Below are 15,112 nucleotides of genomic sequence, written 5' to 3'. Positions count from 1 at the left end.
GGTGAATAGGTCTATTCAGATACCAATAACTATTTTGAATCTATTCAATATTACACAGCATGGCTTTCAAATGCATCACTAAACTTTTGGAAAAGAAATATCAATAACTAACATACTGAGCAAGAGCAAGAATTTAAACTGAACAAAATACACTATTCATTTCAAGCAGGCCAAACTAGCCTAACAATCCTTTGACTGTTTATGTACATGTAAAACTGAATGAGTGCTTAAATCTTTATCAGTACAACATATAACCCAATAAAGGTGACATAAAATATCTTAACTCGATTGACTATTCTTTTCTTAGGATAATAAAGAGCAATGATTAGTAGGGCACATTACAAGTACAGATGTTGATGTCATTTATGTCAATAATAACAGAAGACATTCCTGTCATGTTTAGATGTACATAAAAGAATGTGTGCATTACATGAAAGATGGCAGTGACAACAGTTAAAAAATGTTAAAACAGGTTTCGCAGAATAGAAATATAAAAAGGAATGGGAATTACAGAAAATGATAATGTAAAGAAATATATAGGAAACAATACTAATATATGGGAAATAGAAAAATTAATAAAAATATAGGTGATATTAATATACAGGTAACAAAAACTAATATACGGGAAATAATAAAATGAATAGAAATATTGGTGATATTAGTATATAGGAAACAATCCTAATATACGGGAAATAGAAGCTGAGCCTTAAATACAGTACTGTAGTCCATATATAGAACAAGCAAAGCAGTGACAGCACCAGATCAGACCAACTTAATGTCAGCAAACTTGTTCCTGTGAATACCAACATGACCAGTTATCCAGAAAAACTGGATGTGAATAGAAGATAGAAGAAAAATAGGCCAGCCAGTGTTGAATATTGTGAAAATAAGGTGAGAATTAACACAAAGCGATTCTCTGACCAGTAGAGAGTGAAGAGAGTTGGTATAAATAGAACAGTGAGTGTACTGTGTAGCTTCGATATCATTCAGAACAAAAGAAATGCCATATAACTTGACAGTGAACACAGAAACTGTAGAGAGGATATTGTACAAAACCACCTAGCTGCAACAAACCATGGCAGATCCAATAGACTTAACTGATTTTAAACCATCTGTATAACTGGGAATGAAAGAATGGTTCAAAAGATGTTTGGCAATGAAAACAGTACAACCAAATGGAAATATCAACCTTCCTCAGATGACTCAGAGAAAGGCAACAGGCAGAGGTGGTAATAAAACATAGTGTGGTGGGCTGATTGATGGAAAAAGCAACATCAATCTGTGACATACTGAACTCAGTCAGCTTCACCTAAATATGAAGACCAAAGGGAAGAATGGCAGACTGTATATTCCCAAAAGTATAACCAGTGGAACCCAGTGTACAGACTCTGAACTGGAGACATATGGAAAGACCCTGTTCAAGGCTGAAGTCTCAGATGGTGAATAGGGTACAGCATCTTCAAGGCCAAGGTCCTGGCAGAAACTTAAATAAGAGACAAATAGTTCAGTTTTGAACAAAAAATCAATCTGCTCCACAAGAGGTGGAAGAAGGGATCTGGATGTTGAAGATGTTCAGTGCCGTTGTACACTTTGTATTTCAGTCGGTTGGTTAAGTTTTACTACTGTATATATTTGACAATTACATCATTATATTGGGTCAGAAAGGCATTGTAAAGTAATAAAATCAAAAGCAGCCAATCAGGAAATGTTTAGAAAACTGAGACTGTGCTAAAATAAAAATTGTTATTGCATTTTCACAATCTGCAATTATTTTGTATGTCCAACATTTGCTTCACTACTTTCATTACAGCTGGTGTTATGGTGGTAAAGATGAGAGAGCAAGTTTAGAGTTCTATGAAAAATAAATAAAATGATATTCATTAAGATGGTATTATAAGTAAGGTTAATTAAACATAAAAAACCATGAAATGAGCACAATTAATTTTATTCTTAGCATGAAAAGTCACACTTTACACAGAATTACTTGACAGAGAATTCACAAATTAATGGATGAATGTTTTATGAAAGCAATTTACTTGAAATATAATTTCAGTTAATAAATGGCTTGTAACTTTTACATAAACATTTGGCAAAACTCATGATGATACACTTTGTATATTTAGAACATTTCAGTAGTTTATGTAGTTTCATGGTTACATGGAGATTACAGAACTGGTCAGAATGACCAAGCACACATACAGGTTCAATAGAATATAATTTAATTGATAAAGGAATGTGTATGTGGATCACAATCAGTAGCCTGAATGTTTTTGTTTGAAGTGCATTTTTTTAAATTCTTCAGATACACTTGCCATTTTGGAAACTTCTAGTAAGCCTAATTTTCTTTTCACTTTTGATAAAACACCACCAGTGACTTCATCAGGAAAACTGCTCTTGATTGGATGCTGTAAAAAATTACTTTTCATAAATGTACTTGCTACAGTTAATTTTAAACATGAGTGAGGAATAAAATCAGGGAGAATGTTTATAATACATAATATAAAGTTTGTTTTTCAATGGCCCATAATTAATCTTTTTGTTAAAATACAGTTTACTACTAATTATTTGGTATTGGAAACTTTTGTATTAAGGTGGTTAATTACCTCAGACACATTTCAGTTACATTGTTAACCATACTGTTGGCAAGTCTTTCTGCAATTTTATATCAAATCTTATTTCTTTATTGAAGAAATTATAATAAAATAAATAGATTTTATAATCTTAAAATCCCTTTCTATGGGAAAAGATTAAGTATAGAAAATCTTAATGGTTTACATAAAAACATAATTAAAGAAAAAGTTATTAATTCAAATTCTGTTAAACATTCATGAAACAAAAAGTAACTTCTGAATTACAAGGTGACGAGTGCCTGCAGGATCAAACTACTTCATAAGAAAGATAATCAATATATCTTGCTCTGATCCACCAAATACTTATGAAGTGGTGTACAACTTTGGTTTTCATGCACAAGAAGGAATGGTGATGTATGAAGGACTGTTCAGAGTGATGCAACTTAAACTGATTATCAAGTAAAACGAGGAAGTTATCTTTCTATTCAAGCCACTAGTTGGTCCTCGATAGTCTTCACTTGAAATATTGTGTGAGCTTTGTCTGAGTAATGACACTGATTTGTTGTAAATTGTTCACACCACAGCAACTAAACTTACTCCAGGGATGGAAAGGTTATATTAAGATCTCTTTATAAAAGATCAACAGACAAGGTTTTCAGTATGTTTAAGTGGGTGATACTAATGAATCAGGGAGATAATCCTGTCAGTGTACTATGTAGTGCTGGATTGTGACTCTACACCATATTTTATGCACAATATCTTAAGGAAGATCCAGAGGCATGCTCTCCCAGAAATATTTAAAATCAGAAACACCATTCTCTCTATTTTCTGGTCTCTTTTAAAATAAGGGTATAAAAAAGTGATTAAATTTGCAATGAACATGTGATTTTGTGTTTCCTTCATTAGGTGTAAAACAACTTTTCATAAATGTTATATCTTTTCTCCTTTTGTAATGTGAAGATGCCTTTGAAGTAGGCTAAACTCTTTGGTAAATATAATTTTTGTGGGGGGAGTGGGTGGGGTGGTTTGATTTACTGACTGAATACGAAACAACATGACTACATTTAATTTCGTATGATTGAGTAGAGAATGCCCATTAAGTACATACTACTGACCATACAATCTACATTACATTTTTCTCTCTCACAATAAAGTATTTAAAATGACTTTAAAACATATTCCTATAATTAAGAACATGAAAAGTTCAGTTAAAATAATGTTGATGACTGAAATTTTACAAAATAAAAAAGCTTGTTGACAAGAAATGTACAAAACCAAAGAAACTAGATAGAATTAGGTAGATTCTCTGTTTTCAACTGAAATACGTGATTGACTTACCTGGCAACTTATGAAAAGCATCTTAAGAGCATTAAAAAAAAGAAGAGAGAGAGAATAGATTTTATTGAAATATATAAAATATTCAGGAAGGATGAATGTGTTGTGATTTCTTGTGATATATCTAAAAAACCAAAGGATAAGAATAAACAAGTTTAGGATTTTAAAAAGACACACTAGATTTCAGGTAAGACCAATTTTATCCTCTTAACAAGGTGTCATGCATAAACAATAAATTATCACTAGCATTAGTGTACAGTAACACCTTGCAAGATAGGAATAGACTCCAAGAGTGCATCCAGTGGCAAAGACAGGGTGGGCACATGCTAATCAACCAACAATGCCACCCCTACATGCGCTCATCCATCACACAGCCTGTCATTTCTGTACAAAAAAAAAATACTGAAAGGTAACTGTATTGGCAGGTTACTGGTATATTTCCTGTAAGGAAAGACATGCACAGTGGTAGGAAGCAATCTGTGTTTTGATGTCATTCAGATTACAACGTAAACCTTGACAGTTCCATTGTATCAAGTTGGACATAATTACTTATGTGCAGGTAAGTTGGGTGGAGAACCCTTCTGTTTTCGTCCATGTCTTTTGTTCTTTACTGTCTTTATTTGAGGGAGGTCTGTCAACCTCCATGGATCCTGTCCTGGGTCGATTGGGTAGGTCTATGCTGTTTAAAGAGGATTCCAGTGACTGGGGACAAGAACAAATGATCCTTTGCATCTTGTGGTGGGAGAAGATGATGCACCCAAAGAAATGCCTGTACCCAGAACCAGAGGAAGTGGATCTTGGGATTTGTTGGAATGTATGTTAGGGACAGAGATGGATGTTAAGCTAATTCATCAACTTTTTTAACAATGCAGGTCAAAATCCTTTTCATTTGGTTTGAGAATGATTCTTTTGGAGACACAGAGATATCTGTCTGCACTCCCACTGTAGTTGTGGGATGACATGCAGCAGCCATACATCTGAGATGAAGTGCTGGACAGCAATTTTCAAGCCTCAGGATAAGTAATGTTATGAATCGTTTTCAAATGCTGCATCTCTTTTTCTTCTAACCATTCTGGGCAAGAATGAGCACAGTTCAATGAACCACAACATGACGTCTTTGAGCGACCAAACACTGACACTGGAAATATCTGAGAGGGTTTGTAATGTATGGCTATACCCTGCAATTAAGATAACCTGCCTTGATTGTGGCAGGTTGATGTGGTAATATAAATATCAGAAAAAGGATGTGTTACACTCACACTGGTGGAGAGTTGTTGAATGCTAATTTACACATGTGGCATACATGTGTAATTAGATAGTAATTCACAGCTAGTAGTGAGTGACAATCTGTGCACGAGAAGGAAATCATATGAAAAATAGCTATAACTGTGAAAAGGGTGGGTAATTGCACTGGAATTTCAATGTGTGTTTTTTCAGTAAAACTTTACGTGTTATGTTATTTTCCTCATTCTAACTCTACACCTCATACACCATGAAAAGAAAACATATTGTCCTTTTTATTTTCAAGAATGACTTCACGACACATTTGACTATCTTAAATAGCTTTAAGCCCTTTACAATATATGTATATTTATGCTTAAATTTTATTGCTCTTTGAACTGTGTCTAACTAATGATATCACCACACAAGTTGTGAACCACTTTGTAAACATGTAGCTTACGTTACCTGAAGAAATTATGTAATGCATTGGTTACTAATGAGCATATCACAGGAAAACGTTTTTTTTTTTTTATTTAACCTAATCTAAAACTTATATTTTATTTACCTTTATAATAATAAATAATACACATGAAAAACTAGAAATATAGTACTTACCTGGGTCTTTTTTTTATCAACTCTCAATTAAAACTATTATTATAATGGTATTACTGCACTACATGATTTTTTAGTTAATCAAAATTGCAACAAAGAATACAAAATAACATGCTTAAAGCACATATTGTCCTAGGACTATCAAAATTTTCTGGCTTTCTTACCATTCAGTAAGACTCAATAAAAATTTAGCTAAACTTGCCAATGTGTTTCCTGTGGAAATAAAATTTGCACTGGAAGCAAAATAAACAAACTCCTGTACAGAAAATTATGTAATATAATATTTGGATTTCTGTTGGTTAAAAGTAATATAGTTTTAAATATTAAAGAGAACTAAATATTGGAAACTTGTGAAAGAGAAAACTTAATTATGGGTATGGCTAAAGGGACTTGATTTTCTAGTTTATAGCTCTGTAACCAAATAAGATTGAAGGCTATAAAAAAAAATTATACTTTGTCTGAGTAATAACAATATTATAATGAGCGACTTATGTCAAATTTTGTACTTCTTGGACAAGTGGTCAATAAATAAGAGAAGAGGAAATACTTAAAATGCAAATATCACAATTCGGAAACAATGGAAAATTGAAGACATTTTTAAATGTTGTCCTATAAAACTATATAATTTCCAAATTTGTATTACAAGCTAAGTTTTGTTGCCAAGTTTACTTACCATGATAATAAAAGTAACTTTATTAAATTTTAAATATAACTCAGTAAACTCTCATGACATGCCTCTAGCAATATGATTAATGTAAATATGAAAGAACAAAAGCCCAAGCACTGACCCTCAGGTACTCCATAATTAACAAGCGTACAGTTTAATTGAGGTACTCAAGTGATCAATGTTTTTTGGAAAGTTTAAATAGTCTCAAACCAGGTACTCTACATGGAAACCATAAATATGTAAAAAGCCACTGATCATGCGAGTACTTAGTTAATACACTGAACTTTCAGAAAAACATGTCATTCATATACTGGTTGACTTGCCAAACCTTTATCTTTATTTATAATTACTTTCACTTTCATTTCTTTCGTAAATTATCCGATATTTCCAGCTGTTATTTCATTCAATTGATCCAAAATAACAGTTCTTTTCAAATAAATGATAAGACTGATACGATATGCATGTTCACGTAATGTAGGAATTTTACCTTTTTTCTCAACACTTTACTTATGTTTATTCATTTTAAATTTTAAGTTTCTTTCAGTTTGATCTTTGTATACAACAAACTACAGCTTGCCAAAATTCCATCAGTAACAGCCTTTTATTTACTAGTATTCTTCAGCTTTCCTCACTACCAAAGTTAGAATAAGTTGACTAAATTTCATTAAACAATGCTTATACCCCATTATGACAAGAGGGCACAATGTTAAAATTTAAAAACAATGGCAAGGTACCAACAAGACTTATTTTTATATTAGTGTGATTGGTTTATGAAATTAGTTATTGTTTGCACTAGTGGAGGTCAGTACTTACAGAGAATCAACTATATAACTATTCAATGTATTATGTTTATTTCTACATTCCATCACTTTTCTCTGTATTAAGTCATCTACATCTATTCTTTACACATGTTAAACTGAAGATGAAAAAAGTCAAAAACAATATTCACTTATTATAAAATGATAGGAATATGAAAATGTATTATAAGTTAAAATATACATATAGAAAGACATTCTCAGTTCCTATTAAGCCTTATTCAAAACTTAGATAATTTAAACTTAAGCAAATTACTTAATTATTAATAAAGACATCTTAATTTCCAAGACTCAATAAATAACCGAGTGTGGTATGTAACTAACATTGAAATTTTGGTCTGTTTATATATATATATACTATTCATTTTGGTTAGTGTTGCTTTTAATTACCTTAACATGATAATAAATAAATGCTGGTTAAATTGCTGAATGGTACCAAAATTTTTTCAACAAACTGAATGACAAGTTACTTGAAATGTTTAAACTTATTAAAGTTACATGAAACTAAGCAGATACTAAATACTATAGAAATTAACTTACTTTTCACTTACAAGAGTGTCCTCACATACATTCAAAATCACAGAATCTTGGCAGATGGTTCAATTCACAGAGACAATGCCCAGCATGTTGAAGCTTGTTTCTGTTTGTGCAGATAGTCATGGGACAACACCACTGATATAATACAAAATTCTGCTTTACCACATGTAAGAAAGGAGTGTATTATCCAATGTAAACTTTAGATAGGCTAGAATCATGATTTATCTGGGTGATAAAAACACAGCATTAGAACATTTAAACATGAGGTACAGCTCAACACAAGTACTTGTTTATAAAAAGTTATTCTGCATTTTGAAAGATTTTGTTGCTCAAAAATTATATCACAATGATCCATTGATTTACTCTGAATATGTAGATGAAGATCAAATTTACAAAATAGTAGGTTATGCTCTAATTAATATATATTAAATGAAAGTGTTATTTTTCTATCTCACTTTCTGAATAAATGTAATACTTTGTATTTACCTGAAAGAAAAATAAAGACACTAAAATATAACTACTTTTTTATCTTTAACCCACACATCAATTTTAATACTTACACAAAAAGACATAACATATAATTTGTTCACAAGCACACATCATTACTCAGTATTTTAAGTTTGGTATTAAATCTTTCTTATACAATACTTAAAGGAAAATTACATACAAACAGAGGCTTTAAAGAAGTTTGATTTTTATTTTGTTGTTGTTTAATAAATGTAACAACACTATCAACCTTATTATAACATTACTTGAAAACAACAGACAGCTGTCAATTAGGTTTCCATTGAGCTGAGCCAATTTTCAATCACAGTTAGCTTTAGAAATCTCTATACAAGTCATACTTATTCACCAAGCTGATATCATATCTCTTACTGTACACAAATATTGAAAACTTTGTTAACAAGGAATTTTCCAAACATGAATTCAAATGTCCTCAGTTTAAGACTATGACTTGAAATGCCAACTCTATATATTTCAATTTTTTACACATTTTACTAGTAGGATAATATTATTTGTGAATATAGATGTCTGTCCACTGCATACAATTATGAATAAGAAAATAAAATTTTTTTAAATTTGTGTTTCAATTATGTCTGTTGTGTATATTTTTTTAAGTCTGTTCAGAAACTAAATGTTTTGTGTTGAGTTCTAATTATTTATGTGTTTGTAACTAAGCACAAATATACACAATAGGCTATCTTTGCTTTACCCACCATGTGTATCAGAACCAATTTTCTAGCATTAAAAGTTCACACACTTTGCTGCTGGTAATAGTGCAAGAATTCTAAGAACTCTGTTAACAAGTGCAAAAACATGAATAACTAATTCAAACTTTTGACATAGGGGTGTTATAAAGTCATTCTGCTGTTAACAAGTACATAAAAAAGGGATAACTGTTTGAAAATGTGATAAGTACTCATAATACGAACACTGCTGTAAGATTATTGGAAGTTACACCTTTTATAGTAAGAAGAAATATTTTAAAAACAAGTACAACATTTCAATCTCTCATGCAATCATTCTCAAGAACAAAAGTTATTATGAAAAAGAAGGTTCCAGTAATTATATCAACACTCTTAAAATGTGTTTAAAGAACTTTTAGAAAAACTATCTATATTCACAGCCAAATATTTGCTTTTTGTGGTTGTATAAGAAATGTAAGTGAAGTGATACAACTCTAAATATTTTGGTACTTTCTAATAATCAACTACAGTTCGGAAAGATTAAGTACAGTAAAAATAATTTCTACCAGAATAACTCTAACTGAAATTTTCATCTGGAAAGGCACCTCAGGGGCTGAATCAGTAAATGAACAGATCAATCACACCTAGGATTCCCTGTTCTTAATTTTATGACAGCATGTTCCCTTAAAATATCAAAAGATATTTCAAATAATCTTTTCCATATTTTGAATCCTTAGCCCCAAAATTTTCAAAATATATTTGGAAAAACATTTTCCAAATTCGTGTTCATTCATTAAATCTTTTAAATGCTTTCTTAAAAGCATCATTTTATCATCAGAGCTATCGCTCTAGTAGGTCTCAAGTCTTTCCAAATACTTGAATTTGTTTGATTTTCATTTTTTGGGAATTTATAAAACATTTTACACTTTTGTTATGCAACATGAAGTTGTAACCTGTTTCTGTCAGTATTTTTATCACAATTGTTAATATGTATTAGTGAAAATAAATACATTTTAATGAAGTTAAATAGTGAAATGTGTAAAATCAGAAGGAATGACTCCATTAAAACAGCAAACCTGAACCTCTCACAAATTATATTAGTTTGTTATAACTCAAAACATGAGAAGTTATGGACTTGAGCACCGGCACCTCTCTCTCTAATTTCTAATTTTATATCTATAAGTAGGGCTTCTTTGATTTTGCATTTGTTTTCCTACTTAGCATCTGGGAGTCTCCTATGATAATGTGTTTACGACATTTGTCGTATTGAAAAACGTGCAAAGATAGTTTTTTTGTGTTCTTTGAATCTAGTTTCCATTTTTCTGCTTCGTTCCCCAATGTAGAAGTCATGACAGTTGTTGCATTGTATTTTATAAATCATGTGTGTAGTTTTTATGAGGAAAAACATGTCCAACATCATTTTCACATGTAGGAAGTTGTGGGCTTGAGCACCCACGTCTCACTGTCCTACCTTCTATTTCTAATTCTGTATGTGTTGCTACTCTATTTCTTATATGAGACTGGTGAATGGAGGTTAAGACTGATAGACAGTGTATCCCCACTGCAGTGTGGGTCCTATTTCTTCAGTCACCTCAAAACCCTAGGGTACATATTGTGATCCCACACTGTAGCTTGTACCCTGGGAAATTTTCAGTCAATGCAGAATTTTTTTTATTTAATTTGTTTTGAGTTATAACAAATTAATACACACTTCTCACTGTGATTACTGATATTCCATTTCTGCCTTTACAAATGCATCATTAATGTAAGAAAAAGGTATAACTTGCATAACTATCAAGGTTTCTCCATTTAGGCCTATACAGTTCCCCTAGAAGTATACAAACTAGCTTTTGATACATATAAATATTAAATATCCCAAAATAAACTTAAAAGAAATTATTATGGTTATTCTAATCAAATGATGTATACTTTTCACCATACTCTTCTTCTAACTTAAGTCTTACTCTAACTTCGTGGCCTGGCATGGCCAGGTGGTTGAGGCGTTTGACTCGAAATCTGTGGGGCGTGGTTTCGAATCCCTGTCGCACCAAACATGCTTGCCCTTTCAGCCGTGGGGGAGTTATAAGGTGACGATCAATCTCACTATTTGTTGGTAAAAAAGAAGCCCAAGAGTTGGCGGAGGGTGGTGATAACGAGTTGCCTTCTCTCTTGTCTCACACTGCTAAAGTAGGGGCGATGAGCGCATAGACCTCGAGTAGCTTAGCGCAAAATTCAAAATAAACAAACAAACAAACAAACTCTTAGTTGTTACTTTGTTTTTATCACATTGTTACAACTTCCTTCGCGCTTTATTACTAATACCTTAAAATATGTACTTAAAATCATAATTAAATCTAAGTCTGGATACAAGAGGCCTACATATACATTACAAGTTGGTGTGTCACTTCAGTTTCCAAATAGCTAAATTTGGCTCGAAATCGAATTAGACATCCAATTTCATTCAGTGTGAATCGGATTCTGTGTCATAATCTAATTTTTCTTCAAAGTTTAGGTATCAAATATGTCCGCACGATGAAGATATTCTTGTAAGCGCAGATTAATAATATATTATTGTAGTGATACATAAAAAATTTAATTAACAGGAATCAAATTATTAACGCTAACTACAAACTTCAATGACGACACTCTCAAATTATATCCTAACTCAAGCACGCCGCCATATATTCACAACTTTCACCTTTGAATTGGTTTCGCCAATCACAGTCAAGTTGCGTTTGTGACGACTCTACGTAGATCACATTTTAAAGAAGTTCAAACAAAATTAATAAATGTGTTTCTTTTGAATAAACCTATTTGTAAAATTTAACGGATTTGAAAACAATTAATAATAGTTTAAAAATAGATTTTTTATCATTCTCAAACTGTGATAAGTGCACGTACATACACATAAAATTGCACATTTTTTCTGACAAGGTTACTTTCAAAGTTTGGTTTGTTTCAGAAGTTTTCATGAAAAGCTTATCAAATAAGTTCCTACGCATAGCCGCCAGTATATGTGAAATGATTTGTTATTTTTGATACTTTGTTTTGTTTCTGAATTTCGCACAAAGCTACACTAAAGGTATTTGCGCTAGCCGTCCCTAATTTAACAGTGTAACACCAGAAGGAAGGCAGCTAGTCATCACCACCCATCGCCAACTTTTTTACAAACGAATAGTGGGATTGATAAGAACAGTATAACGCTCCAGGGCTGATAGGACGAGCATGTTTGGTGTGACGAGGATTCAAACCCACGACTCTCGAATTACGAGTCGAACGCTTTAGCCGGGCCGTTTGAAATGATAGGCTACATTTTATTTAATTTCTTTATTTCGTGCAAATCTACGTGAGGACTATTTGCGCTTGCCTTCCCTTAGTGTCAAGTTTTGTGTTGATTGGTGAAGAAATGAGGAAACATGGAAGGAAAATCTATTCAATGATAGTTATTATTTCACTCGACAATAATATTTGTAAATGTTTAAGTATTATTGGCTGTTGTCGTTTATTGATAAAACAATGCATTACGTAACAATAATTAAAAAGTAATGCTTAGATACGGAAAGACGAACACATTTACGAAATATAGTTACTACATGACAAGTCAGTGAACGTTAGCAAATAAAATAATAGGAATCTGGGAAATAAGAATCTCAAGTGAAATAAGTTGCTATAGCTTGATATTTTGCCATGTTTCCTGAAGGAATAAAACCAATACATTTGAGTATCAATGGAATCAGACACAGGATTCCAGTTGAAAAGCTCTCAAGTGTGAAGTAGACAGGTGCCTTACCACTCCAGTACGGAAACGACCTTGGCATCTGCCTAAAGATAAGAAATATCAGTTTCAAGGAGGTGGGACCATATTCCCTTTCTTTATTCATTATATAAAGACAAAACATTTCATTGTTCCTGGAGATGATGGGAATATTAACACATTCCTACAAGGAATTAAATACTATGAAACTGAACTGGCAGAAGTTCTTGTTTCACAAAATCTCACTCTTCTTCAATTTCAAAAAGAGCGTGAGGATGATTTCATCAGCTGCATTGATGAAACTTTAGTCTTTCAAACGGAATTTACTGATCGTGGATACTTTATGACGATTCACGGCTCAAAGAAAAGTTTGATGGAAATTTTACCAAAAGTGAAACCAAAGGCTGACAAACAATTTATAAATCTTGGATGGAAGGTGTCCATGTGTTTTAAAAAGTATTACAAGTTTGTAAAGGCATTTTATAATTGCATTCTGTTTCATTCTGTGTCAAGACTAGGATACACCATCACGTGTTCTTCTGAGTGGCGCAATAGATCAACTGAAAATCTCACAACCCAATGGTTACTTTACAGACAACGCATCATTTGGGAAGAACAACCAAGGCCAAACACGACTAAAATTAAAAATGCAGTTCACCGTATTTTTAAGAGATTAAAATTTTAGAAAACATGTTTTTTTTAATTTAAATTAAACTTAATAGTTACCAGTTTCAAATTTACGTGTACTATTATTATTAGAATTAATAGTTTTTGCTGATGTCATTTGAGAACAGTACAATCTCCATGACTGCTTCCTTGAAGTTCACAGCTCTATGTTAAAATTACTAATTGAATAAACGTTTAAAGAAGAAATAAAATAATGAAAAATTTATGTAATCTGAATAAAAAACAGTTTCGTAATTCTGCTATTCCTCATTCTATGTAGAGGTAAAGTCTTTTTTGTATCTGTAGCTCAAAAAAAATTATTTTTAAAATACACACGCATTTCTCTTGTTGCAAAGCCACATTGTACTATCTCCTGTGTCTATCGAGGAGAATCGAAACCCTTATTTTAGTGTTGTAAATCCGAAGACTTTCTGCTGTCCCAGCTGAAGATTACTTATAAATTTCCGAATAAAAGATTCTTCGAAAGTTTTTTCCCAAGTGTTTTGTATAAACCATTGTTTAAAGAGCAATAAACACTTTAAAGAACCTACATTAGAATATCTTAGACAAGCGATTCATATTAATTAATTCTAATTTTTTTTTAAAATGTATATTTTGTACATATTAGAAATCGTAGGTTCGAGCTACGATATGTCGCTGAACACGATTTGTATCTTCAGCTATGGGAGTAATTTTAGAGTGGAATCAATCCTTTTATTTGATTTAGAGTAGATAGGTGAAGACTGATTTCATTCCTTTTGGTCAGCATCTCTTAATTAGATGTGAATATATCTGAGCCTTAATAGTCTCTGACACCAGGATCATCAAGGAAGATATACGTAAGAAGGATCTTCAAAGAAAATCGTGACACAAACATAAGGCTTATTCACTTCATTTAAAGTTGAAACAACGTGATTTGGCGTGAACTAGCGTGTATTTTAGTATGGTTTATATTTCGTTTTAATGATTATATTATATAAATCACGGGTAAAGGGAAACATCATTTGAATATTTGAAAACTTACAACTTTTCTTATCCTCTCATCACTGACTGACCACTCAGAAAAGACTTTGAGAAAAATTTATCGTAATCTAGAATATTTGTCAAAATAAGTAAAGTTAACAACGCTAAAATCAGGAGTTCGATTCCACTCGGTGTGCTCAGCAGATAGCCCCATGTGGCTTTGCTATAAGAAAACACACACAATACACACAAGTAAAGATAAATTACCTCTGATGAGCAAACAGTCTGCTTTAGTGGAAAGTTTACCGTGAGATCTTATGTGGTGTCCTTTAAACATCAAATTACCAAGCTTCTTATGTATATTATTCACAACAGATGAGACCTATATATTTCAATTTATTTAATATTTCCTATTTTTGTCTGTTACACCAGAAATGTAGGATAAAACGACTCATTCTCTGGTGTTAAATGCTCAGAAAATTAAAGCAACAGTTAGTGGGTGTAATTTCAACACTTACATATATATATTATTTCTTGTGTGCTTTGGACCGTATAATCAGTGAAGTGATGATTCAGAAAAAGTTGTTGGATATATTTCTTTAAAAGCCAATATGGACTTCACCGGAACATCTATGGATTATAAGAAGAAAACATTGGTATTCAGAATCACTTAAAATATTAATGAAATAAAAATTCATATTCTTTTCACGAAATGCGTCGAGATAATGGTAGCAAGTAGAAATTTTTTTTTTTTTGGAATTTCGCACAAAGCTACTCGAGGGCTA

At 31.9% G+C, this 15,112-nt stretch overlaps 1 long non-coding RNA gene across 36 annotated transcripts in view; it reads right to left on the bottom strand.

Annotated features, from left to right (window-relative positions):
- Window positions 1-15,112, bottom strand: part of LOC143226270 (uncharacterized) — an 86,237-nt gene that overhangs the window by 43,037 nt on the left and 28,088 nt on the right. For 25 of the 36 annotated variants that reach the window (XR_013014513.1, XR_013014518.1, XR_013014519.1 and 22 more), the window contains exon 5: window positions 2,313-2,405. The exons of 3 other annotated variants lie outside the window; for them this stretch is intronic. This is a non-coding gene — a long non-coding RNA (uncharacterized LOC143226270). Of the gene's footprint in view, window positions 1-2,312; window positions 2,406-7,760; window positions 7,893-10,873; window positions 12,425-14,712; window positions 14,958-15,112 lie in introns of those variants that run through there. 8 more of the 36 variants (XR_013014526.1, XR_013014523.1, XR_013014522.1 and 5 more) reach the window with 8 other exon arrangements.

The sequence above is a fragment of the Tachypleus tridentatus genome, chromosome 9 (genome assembly GCF_004210375.1).
Source record: "Tachypleus tridentatus isolate NWPU-2018 chromosome 9, ASM421037v1, whole genome shotgun sequence".
Lineage (NCBI taxonomy): Eukaryota > Metazoa > Arthropoda > Merostomata > Xiphosura > Limulidae > Tachypleus > Tachypleus tridentatus.
Note: the sequence above shows the minus strand (reverse complement) of the source record. Positions and strands in the feature narration are given on the sequence as shown.